Source organism: Tupaia chinensis, unplaced genomic scaffold, assembly GCF_000334495.1.
Source record: "Tupaia chinensis unplaced genomic scaffold, TupChi_1.0 Scaffold144806_1, whole genome shotgun sequence".
Lineage (NCBI taxonomy): Eukaryota > Metazoa > Chordata > Mammalia > Scandentia > Tupaiidae > Tupaia > Tupaia belangeri.
Genome location: NW_006204667.1, coordinates 2,475,714 through 2,487,583, shown reverse-complemented (window position 1 = coordinate 2,487,583; position 11,870 = coordinate 2,475,714). Strand labels below are relative to the sequence as shown.

At 49.8% G+C, this 11,870-nt stretch overlaps 1 protein-coding gene across 1 annotated transcript in view; it reads left to right on the top strand.

The window, feature by feature from the left end:
* Positions 1 to 11,870, top strand: part of ZNF475 (zinc finger protein 475) — a 48,116-nt gene that overhangs the window by 33,670 nt on the left and 2,576 nt on the right. The gene's annotated exons all lie outside the window — the stretch shown is intronic.

Genomic DNA, 11,870 nt, shown 5'->3' with positions numbered 1-11,870 from the left:
ATTGTTTTTGCTTTCTTTCTTTTTCTTTTCTTTTTTTTTTTTTTTTGGAGAGGTTTTTGCTATAGGGCGCATACACTTGCCAGACAAAGAGAGACAGAGAGACAGAAAGTAAGAAATCATCCTCCCAGGGGGGATGGCCATGCCGCAATCCCTTCTCCTCCTTTCTCCTCTCAGGATCTTGGGCATGCACGCACACGCACCTGGTGTGAGTTTAAGCCACCGGGTCCGAACTTGAACTGTGGTCGACTACGTGGGAGTCCAGCGACATAGCCATTACACCAACTGCTTGTCCCAACATCATTGTATTTTCTAACCGGTGTTTCTCAGGGATTAGCTCCTGATGAACTGCTTCAGTTCAGGGAACGTGAGTCGGAGATCCTTTAGGGAAAAACAATCTGATATTGACAATAGAAGCTATGTGTGAGCAAGGAAGAACTAGAACATGGATATTCAAAGTCCTCTACCCCTTGCAAACCTGCAAACAGCCCTTGTTATTTCTGCCACTAGCAGTATTTCTTCTTTATACCGCTAGGACCAACAGGCATGGCTCGAACCCCATATCAGGTCAGGACAGAAAGCTAAGCCCTTTCCTGCCCCCATCCTGAGGGGTCCCTTTCCTCCTCTGGCAGTGGCCCACCTTCTTATCATCCGTGGCTTGCACACTGACTCACCGTCTGGCTCACAGGCCTGGCTGTGCCTGCTTCTGCGGGCCCCGCCCACTGCCACTAAGCACTGGCAACAGACGAGAAACGAGGCTTTCCTGCACTTGGTAGAAACAGCTCAAACAAGAAGCGGTCAGGTGTCCAGTAGAGGTCAAGTTGGTGGTGGTGTGAGAATACACACCAGGAAAAACACTGCTAAATTGTCAGGAGATGGTTTCCGTTTATGCTAAATTCTTCTAACACTTTGCTATAAACGCATACAAATAGTTTCCCTCAGAAAAGTCCAATGAGGTCTCGTGTTCTCTACACCCAGGTAAACTCAGTTCTTGAATTCCTAGTGCTTGAATGGAAATGGGTTAGGTTCCAGCTCCTACTAGTTTGCACTAAGGGGACGATGGAGGTGACAGAGAGAAGTGCTGGGACCCTGCGATGCCAAGGTGTGTCTGCCAAGGCCTTTCGGTTTTACAGAAATGAGAGATTAGGCCAGCACCGACAGAACTGGATGGAAGCAGACCTGCCGGGGGCAGCTGGCCTGGGCAGCATGGGGCCGGTCTGATTGCGCCTTTTGCTGATTCACGCTGGTCCCCAGTCCGACACGGTGTTTCAGATGTCTCCCAGTTGGCTGAGAATATGCCAGGCAAAATAATGGATCCCCTCCCAAGGTTGATGCTCCGGCTTCCAAAACCTGCATCTACATTACCTTATGTGGCAAAAGGGACCTTAAAGGTGTAATTAAGGTTATGGGGAGATTATCGTGGATTATCTGGGTGGGCCCAATCTAATCTCATGAGGGTATTTGTGTGTGTGTGTGTATGTGTGTGTGTGTGTGTGTGTGTTTAGATTTTTGCCATAGGGTACATACTCTCACTGGAGAGAGACCGAGAGAGGGAATGTGAGATATCACCCTGCAGGGAGAATGGCCACCCACAATCTATTCTCCTCCATTCTTCTCTCAAGATTTTTGGCATGCACGCACAGGCGCCCAGCATGTATTTCAAGTCACCAGGCCTGGGACTTGAACTACAGACTCAGTCCTGTGGGATCCAGTACTTTAACCACCACACCACTGGCTGGCCTCTCAGCACTTGAGTTTTTAAAAGTAGGAGAAGATGAAGGCAGAAGCGGGGTAGGAAAGAGGACAGAGTAAGGACTGAGCACCCAGCTGCGAATTCTAGTGTCTCTGCCATGTGCCGAACCCAGCGAGGCCTCTGGGATCTAAGGGCGGCCTCCAGCTGCAGCCAGCAGGGAGGCTGGAACCTCAGTCCCTGGGCCACGAGGAACTATGTACCTTTGTGTTTGTTTGTTTTGTTTTTGCTGTAGGATGCGTGTGCTCACCGAAGAGATTACCTCCCTGGGGGCTGGCCATGCCACAGTCCTTTCTCTTTTCTTCTCCTCTTGGGATTTTGGGCACACATGTGCATGTACCCCACATGACTTTCAAGCCTCTGGCAGGATTTGAACTGTGCAGTCAGCTCTGTGGGATCCAGCTACCTTGACCTCTGCCCCACCCGCTGGCCCAGAACTCAGTACTTCGGACAACATAAATGAACAAGGAAACTGATTCTCTCCCCGAGCTTCCAGAAATCAGTCTTGCTAACACCTTGTTTTTGATGAGGTGAGTCCACAGTTGAACCTCTAACTTCGTAAAACTAGCTCTGTTGTTTAAGTCGCTACGTTCGTTGTCATTTGTCATGACGCCGACAACGGATGTAAGATGCACCTACACGGCATAAAGTAGAGCCAGTGACACTGCCTATTGGTCGTAGAGGGGTGGCCCCAAAGCCTGAAGGGACACCACCACCTCCACCGCTTGCTAAACGACAGGGTAGCTGGATGGCTCTCACGGGCGGTACTCTGAGAAAAAGTGACCCTACAATTTGCCACCTCGAATACACAACTTTTATGATATATGTAAATTCTGGGTGCAGATCTTTTTTTTTTTTTTTGAGAGGTTTTTGCTATTGGGCATGTGCACTCGCAAGAAAGAGAGAGGCAGAGAGACAAAAAGGGAGAAATCACCCCCCGGGGGGGTGACCAACGCCACAATCGCTTCTCCTCCATTCTCCTCTTGGGATCTTGGGCACACACTCACACGTGCCCAGCGTGAGTTAAAGCCACCCCGTCTGGGACTTGAACCACAGTTGACTACATGGGAACCCAGCGACATAGCCATTACGCCAACTGCTGGTCCCCAGGTTTTTTATGTTTTGTTCAGGGAAATTCTGTCTTTGATATTCTTACCCATAAGCCTGACTCTGTACTTGTCACGATACTAGTAATGGATGGACAGACGCAGTGAAGTCACTGGGAACAGACTCAGCACCAGCGGTCCCTCGGCGGGCCCTGACTGCTGTGTGCACTGAAAGTCAGACTCCTCCCAGAAGCTGCCCAAAGGAGATAGCTGTGGGATCCAGAATGGTAGATGGTTGTTGTAAGAACCTCTAAATAAGGTACGGCCTGAAAAATAATCAAAACCCTCAAACCTTGAGTGTGCACGTATGTTTTGAACAAATCCTGAAGTTCTCTTACCATTTTCACCAGTGCCCTCTGTGGGGTCAGGTGCAGAGCTGCTGTGTAGACTGGACCGCCAGAACAGACAGTAAGGTGCAGGGAAAGATTTACCTGAGTCGAGGGCCGCACTCAGCTCACGGAACGAGCCATCTGTCTTCGCTGCCTCCTCTCCACTCTGTGAACCTTCTGGCCCCTGTCCTCACCATCTAGGCGTCTCCGGCTGCCTCCGCTCCTGTCCCCACACATCACTGCCCGATTTCTGTGTCTGTCAGAGCAAAACCTCAAGTGCCTTGTGCAGCAGGGATCCCCCACCTCCCGTCTGCCCTCCCACAATTTCTGCCTGTGTCCCTGTCGCAGTGTTCCATTTGAAAGGGATCTGGGAGCTCCTCTGTGCCAAGGGGTCCACGGAAGACCACGGCGGAATACGCCAACTCTTTTAGGGAATATATGGGGTGTCGGGAAAGTTGAGAGGCATTTTTTGCATAGAAAAACATGTCACTTTTCTGACAACCCAATAGTTTGTTCATTTGTTTTAACTTTTTCTGGAGGATCATGAGAGAGATACAGATGGAGGGTGAGAAAAGTGAGAAAGCACCCTCCATGGGGGATGGCCACACCATGACTCCTTCTCTTCTGTCCTCCTCTCAGGGTTTGGGGCACACATGCCCACATGCCAAGTGTGTTTTTCAAGCTACCAGATCCGGGACTTGAACTGCACAGTCAGCCATGTGGGGTCCAGCCACCTCCGTCACTAAGTCATAGGCTGGCCCAGGTGATACGGTTCTTTTAAAAGAAGATTTCTAAAAATACAGGGGCCAGCAGGGGGTGTGGTGGCGAAGGCACTGGACTCCCTTATGGCTGACTGTGGTTTGAATCTTGGATCCGGCCGCTTGAAAATCACCCCAGGTGCACGCGCTCGCATGCCCAGAATCCTGAGAGGAGATTGGAAAAGAAGGGACGGTGACCTGGCCCGCTCCCTGGGGACTGAGTTCTCACTTTCTCTGTTTCTCTCCAGTAAGCACGTGCACCCTATGGCAAAAATATCTTTAAAAAAAAAAAAAGATACCTGTGAGTTTTATATCATTCTTCTTAATGTGAAGACCATGCTTACTTTAACCCGGAAAGTTGTTTCCACCTGCTATGACTTTTTCAGAGACAAAGGGAAAGCACAGAAAGCAGGAGGGATGGGACTGCCGGCACTTCTGACCAGGTCCCTGCCAGCTCCTGGAAGCCCCAGCACAGGGGCCATCGGGCACTAGGACAGCCATGGCCGCCAGTCTTCTCATCTCATCTGTCATCCGAGTGTCACTTGTCAGTGTATAGCATTATGTCTTCATCTAAAGCAATGAAACCCACGCAGTGGAATTTTAAGCAAATATTGGAACAAGTGCAAAGGTCAAGAGAGGGACGTGGGACACCCTCAGCGCCCTTCCTCCCACCACACAGACTTTTGCTAACTGCTCATCCGCCCGGGGGCACCTCTGACTGGTAGGATATTTATTTACAGCTTGAATAGAGGCGGGTCAGTTGCTGCAGGAAACAGATCCAGGACTGGCAGGTGGCGTGGAGGGTAGAGCCTGGATCTCACAAGGCCGACTGAACAGTTCAAATACTGGACCTGGTAGCTTGGAAGTCATGCCAGACCAGGTGCATGAGTGCCCACAATCCCGAGAGGAGACTAGAGAGGGGATTGCAGTGAGAACAAAACCTCCCCTGGAGTCCTAAGTCACTGTCTGTAAATGAAAATGAGTTCGTCCTGAGTTCTTGTCCCTGCTGACTGATCACTCTACACACGTGACTATGGCCCTCTGTGACACGCTGTGGGAGCCTTGCCTGTTACTTGGAGATACAGTCCCGTACGGCACGTGGTTAAAGACCAGAGAGATCTGGGCGTCCTAATGGTTCTTTGTGTCGAGTTCTTTCGCCAGAACAGACTCAATGGTGACACTTCTACAGACCCAATGGCGACACTTCTACAGACCCAGTGGTGATGTTTCTACAGACCCAATGGTGACATTGCTACAGACCCAATGGTGACGCTTCTACAGACCCAATGGTGACGTTTCTACAGACCCAATGGTGACATTTCTACAGACCCAATGGTGACGTTTCTACAGACCCAATGGTAACGCTTCTACAGACCCAGTGGTGACGTTTCTACAGACCCAGTGGTGACATTTCTACAGACCCAATGGTAACGTTTCTCTTGGACCTTCCTCACGACGGCTTCACACCAACGAAACAGCACCGCCCATCAAGGATAGCGACGTAAAAAGTTTTCTGGAAAGCCCCTGGGTTATGGTGACACTTCTACAGACCCAATGGTGACACTTCTACAGACCCCTGGTGATGTTTCTACAGACCCAATGGTGACATTGCTACAGACCCAATGGTGACGCTTCTACAGACCCAATGGTGACGTTTCTACAGATCCAGTGGTGACGTTTCTACAGACCCAGTGGTGATGTTGCTACTGACCCAATGCTGACGTTTCTACAGACCCAATGGTGACGTTTCTATAGACCCAATGGTGACATTTCTACAGACCCAGTGGTGACGTTTCTACAGACCCAGTGGTGATGTTGCTACTGACCCAATGCTGACGTTTCTACAGACCCAATGGTGACGTTTCTATAGACCCAATGGTGACATTTCTACAGACCCAGTGGTGACGTTTCTACAGACCCAGTGGTGATGTTGCTACTGACCCAATGCTGACGTTTCTACAGACCCAATGGTGACGTTTCTATAGACCCAATGGTGACATTTCTACAGACCCAGTGGTGACGTTTCTACAGACCCAGTGGTGATGTTGCTACTGACCCAATGCTGACGTTTCTACAGACCCAATGGTGATGTTGCTACTGACCCAATGGTGATGTTTCTACAGACCCAATGGTGACGTTTCTACAGACCCAATGGTGACGTTTCTATAGACCCAATGGTGACATTTCTACAGACCCAGTGGTGACGTTTCTACAGACCCAGTGGTGACATTTCTACAGACCCAATGGTAACGTTTCTCTTGGACCTTCCTCACGACGGCTTCACACCAACGAAACAGCACCGCCCATCAAGGATAGCGACGTAAAAAGTTTTCTGGAAAGCCCCTGGGTTTCTGTCCCCAGACCATGGTGGTGTCACTTTCCTTACCTGTAGTTAGAGCCCTACTCACCCCTCAGCCGTGGAGACCACTTTGAGAATCGTGGGCTCCACTGCCCTCCCACGCCATGTCTTCCATGTTAAGACTCTCCTCTCTGCAAACCCTCGCTGTCCCAGAAACTGGCTTCCTGTGGGATGAGCGTCAGGCCTGGTCCTTGCACTTGTCTGGTGACATCCTTTATTCACGATTAGGGCTCTAGCTAGTGAAGTCTGTACTGTTTTCTACACCCAACATGTGGCTCTCCAGAGTTGCCCTTGCAGGGTCCCCTCTTTTCAGTTGGGTCACAGGAGTTAGGCCTTGGCAGGATTGGCTGGCCAGAGGTGGAAAATGCTCGTCAATGCACTCCCATGGGGCAGGCCTCAGCCACAGGGCTGCCCCTCCATTCTTACTGTGGCAGTGAGAGTGGGTGACCAGGAGCTAGTTGGTGGTGTGGAGGGTAAGGCAGGTGGGTCCCACGTGGTGAATTGGTGATTCCAGTCCCAAACCCGGTTGCTGGAATCACAGCAGGCACGTGTGTGTACAGGCCCAAAATCCCAAGAGAAGGGTGGAGAAGGGATTGTGGCTTGGTCATCCCCAATGGGAGGTGATTTCTCACCTTCCCTCCCTCTGTCTCATTCTCCTCTTTCTCTACCTTGATCTCTGGTGAGTGCAAGTGCCCTATAGCAAAACTAAAAAAACAAACAAACAAACAAAAACACTAAAAACAAAATCGGTGAACAGGAATGAACAGAGATTTGTAAGTAAGTACAATGATTAGACTCTTTCATGTACTGCAAACATCAATCTATTCCTGACTTCTTGGTAGGGGACCATTTTTCTTTTTATAGAAAATCAAGAACTTTTGGGGACAAACCCAAAAGAGACATGGCTCTTGTTATCAAGGCAGACACATTTGGTAAATTAGGTGAAAAGAGATAAAGCTTTGGCCTCGTGCAGTGGCACACACAGCACCATCGCCCTGAAGCTGGACGCCACATGGAGATCGGGTTCAGCCCCCGAGACAACCTGAACACCCCTGCACCTGCAACCCCAGCGAACTGGCATGCGGAGTGGGAATCATGACACAGAGAGGCCCTGTTAAAAATACCCGTCTCTCTTCCTGTCCCTCTCACACTCACCCTCTCCTTCCCTCACTCCCTCCACCTCCCTGATAAAACAGCAAAGGGAAGGTGAACATTTGGAAATTACAACTCTTCTCATGTGGTAGCAATAGGAGCGTCACTCAGTTTGGGAAAAAAGAATCGTTTTTGTTTGTTTGAGGAAAGGCTTTGACAAGTGTTCTGGTAAGCAAAATCGAGAGTATTGGCTTTAGTCTCCTTAAGGTAGTTGGAGCAAAGAAGAGAAAGACCACTTTGCAGATGAATGTGAACTGCACCTCTGTCATGGGCAGTGCCTCAAATTTGGGTAATTGTGTTGGAATAAACCGAATTTTCATTGTGGTTAGAGCCTGACACAAAAAGAAAACAGAGTTTTGGACTCAGCACTGGGTCAAAAGCAACTCCCAACCATAAGAGGGGGAGCTGGACCACCAGGCATTTTGGTAATTAAGGTGCAGGATCCCACAGGGCTGACCAGGGTTTGAGTTCTGGATCTGGAGGCTTGCTTTCACTTTCTCTCTCTCTTTCTCTGGCTCTCTATGGTAAGCACACAAGCCTTATAGCAAATATCTTTTCTTTTTTTCTTTCTTTTCATTTCATGTTCTTTTATACATTCAGTCATGTTATTTAGTTCACATAGTGAATATTCTAACATGTCTACATTTCTCCCTAGTCCAGTTGCTAATACTATGAAATTATCTTCAACAGATAATACCACATTTCTTTGTCCCATTAATGCTTTGTCTATTTTTCTTCTAAATGTCCTTCCTCAGACTCTACTCTTTCACCCACACTGTACCTGGTATTCACAACCATTTACTGTATTTCTTTATCCTTTAGTCAACCAGTTTCAGTCACAGAGTCCGGACACTTGGTATATATTAAGTGGGGACGTACAATGTTTCTCCTTCATAGCCTGTCTTGCTTCACTTAGCAGTAAATCTTCCATATTCATCCACTGGCTGTCAAAAGCCAGGGGAGAACTTAAATAATAATAATAATACTAAATTAATTTAATTAAATTAATAATTCTTAAAAAAAAAAAAAGAGGAGGAGCTGACACCATAGCAACAGGTCAGTAAGACAGACCAAGGCGAGAGACAGGTCAGGACTCCTGATGTTGAGAAGGGACTGTGGACCTAAGAGCAGTGGGAATTGTGACGGGGTTTTAACGACCCTCTCCTGCATTCTGATTCTAGTTCTGTTTGCTGTCTTCAAGCCCTTAGTTAAAGTTTTACGATTCACTGTGGCCTGTTATAAGCCATGCTGATGTGTGATGTGCAATTGTGACATGAGGGACAAATAGGCCAAGAAAGCAGTTGAAACTATAAACATGCAATGTCACAGTTCAAAGAACAGATGGCAAGTGACAGTCCCGGCAGGTGCACACTCTGCGGAAATCCGCAGAGGTCTGAGGAGACACGAATTCCTAACACCCTCCATGGAGGTGTGGAGCTTGCTTTTGGCTATCAAAGGGTATATATATACATACATATATATATGTGCTTGCAATAGGGCATGTATGCCCGTTGAAGAAAGAGAGGTAATTGAGAAATCACCCCCCTCCCCAGGGGGCATGACCACACCACAGTCCCTTCTCCTCTAGTCTCAGGATATTTGGGGCACTTGTGCACATGCATCCAGTATGATTTTTTTTTTTCTTTTGGAGAGGTTTTTGCTATAGGGCATGTGCACTCGCCAGAAAGAGAGAGACCAAGAGACAGCGAGAAATCATCCCCCAGGGGGATGGCCACGCCACAACCCCTTCTCCTCCATTCTCCTCTTGGGATCTTGGGCACCCATGCACACACGCCCGGCATGAGTTTAAGCCACCAGGTCCAAGACTCAAACCACAGTCAACTACATGGGAGTCCAGCAACGTAGCTATTACGCCATCTGGTGGTCCCATCCAGTGTGATTTTCAAGCCACCAGACATAGTGTTAAAGACGCTCAGACAAACCAACAACACAACCAGCGCAATTGTGCCCAATGGTGTGCAGATGCCAAGGCCTGGAGCCCAGCTGGAGAACTGAGGGCATGAGGGGAACCTCAGGGCAGAGGGAAGTCGGATAGCCCTGAAAGGATGAAAAAGGTCGAGGCTCCAGCAACCCCGAAGGACAAGCGGGGAAGAAATGGTGGGCTTCTCCAAGAACCGCAGTGGGGCATGTTTTGCTCCCACTCTGACCTGTTTTCTTTGTTACTCCCTGGGGTACGTCCACAGGCTGTCCTGGTAATCCGACAAGGCACGTTACTCTGCCCTAGTCTGTGGCTTCTTCAGCCCAGCTTCCTACCCACGTGCCCGTTATGGCTGCCCCTCGACCCACCAGGCTGCCTTCCAGGCCAGGGCCCGTGGCTGCAGCTCCTCCCTGGTTACCAGGAGCAGCGCTCACACTTCCCCACTGTGGAGTGGAACCGGGAGGCTCTGGGCCCAGAGGGCAGTAGGTGATGGACCGGGGAGCACTCAGCATTCTGGACCCCGGCATCAGCTGAAGGAAGGTGTCAGAGCCGATGTCCGGTCACTCGCCTGGGCCAGTTCCTGCCTGTTGTCCTCTCCACTCACCTACTCCCTTCCCAGACTGCATGAGCCTCACACCCCGGAGGTGGCGGAGCCTTTCCTACACCTGTCAGCAGTGAGGACGATCTCCCGCATGCAGCGGGGTACTCGGGCGTGGCCGGGGTCGTGGTACATGGAGGTGACCTGGAAAAGCAATGATGGCCCGCTGGCCAGAAGGGCGGAGCCAGGATGAAGGGGTTTAGGATTCCCGTGGCAGGAAGGAGAGGGGTGTGGGCGACGAGATAGGGCAGGGCGGCTTCGCTTCTTCCAAGCGCCCCGCTTCCCGTAGGTGGTGCTGAAGCCAGGGGGACAAGTCGTGTGACTCCCCAATGCTTGCTCAGGGCGTCGGACGAGGTGACCCCTGTAGGACTGATGGGTGGGTGAGTGGGCATGAGGGTCAGGAAGGACGTAAACGGCCTTCCTCACTTCTGTTCCCGTACTTGGCTTTCCCTGATTTCGCTCTCTCACAGCAGGCGTCATCGCTGTCCCCACAGGTCCCTTTCCCGTTCTGTAAGCTGCTCTGTTCTCACCGCCAGCAATGCGCCCTCTCTGGCCAGCAGAGGGCAGTGTTTGGAAGCCGAGAACATGGTCCTCCGTGTGGCCCAGGAGGGCTGCAGCCGCGGGTTTCTCGCTCTCTCCTTTTGTTTTCTTTCTTCTTTTCTTCTTTCATTTCCTTTCATTTCCCTCCCCCCCCTTTCCCTTTTATTCCTTCTTTTCTTTTTCTTTTCTCTCTTTCTTCATTCTTTCTCTTCTGTAGTAGCAAACTACAGTGGGGACATGCATTAATCAACTCATGTCACATCAAGGAATTCCCTGATCCCCCCCACGCCTACCCACTTTTTAAATATATTAATTATAGATATTTAAGACATAGATATCAATCTGGCTTTATAATAGGCCATGTTTGGCCAGTTTTCCAACACATTTACACAAAACATAATAGGCAAATACTGAGTGAACGTGAGCAGGTAAAATGGAGACTTTTCTTAAAGAATACTCTGTCTTATTTGGGCAGGTAGAATTAGTATTCGCCTGGTTTTAAAATAATGACGATAATACCACACTAATAACACAAGTCACGTGTTAGCCTTCTCAGAACATAATCGCTGGGCTCCCAGGAGGTGCCGTACCCTGGCAGGACAAGGCAGAGATACATCCATGACTAACAGGAAGGCTGTTGGGTGCTACAGGCAGATGGCCTGGGCTTGGAGAAACCGGAGTTTTGAAAGAGAAAATAAGTTTCAAGAAGAGGAATGAGACATGAAGGGGGTGTCTATTCCACTCCTAGCACGGTGGTGTGTGCTGGAGGGAATCCAACAGGGACCCCAGGACAGCCCAGCTTCACTGAGCTAACAAAGAATTCTTTTGAACATTTAGAGAAGAAACTGAGGCTACAGATTGTGCTGGAGAATGAGCATGAGGCAGTACCGAGAGGTCCAGGGGTGGGAGCAGAGCTGGCTTCCCGAGAGTGTAACCTGCGTGGTCACACAGAGCCCCACACTTAGCCAGAGCAGTGAGCATCCTGCTGATGGCATCATGAAATCCCTAATGGTTGTTCACCAATGTGTCCACATTTTCGCTGCATGCCAGGCTCTGCGAATGGCCTGGCTGCAGTCAGAGATCCGTCCAAGCTCAGATGACGTAAGACCAGAGTGTGCAGATCTGTCTATGGACAGGAGTCTCTGTGGAGCTCTGGGAAGCCTGAATTTCTGGTGGTGCTTGAACAGGTGTAGTTCCCCATGAGATTCGTCCCAGTGGCCTTCTAAGGAATGGCAGTTCAGCAGTTCTACCTGGAGCATCTTCCTAGAGTAGGGTAGACGTTGGAGGAGGGTTGCCTGGAGAGGGCCAGTGTCCAGGGAGCACTTCTCGTTGTGTGGGTCAG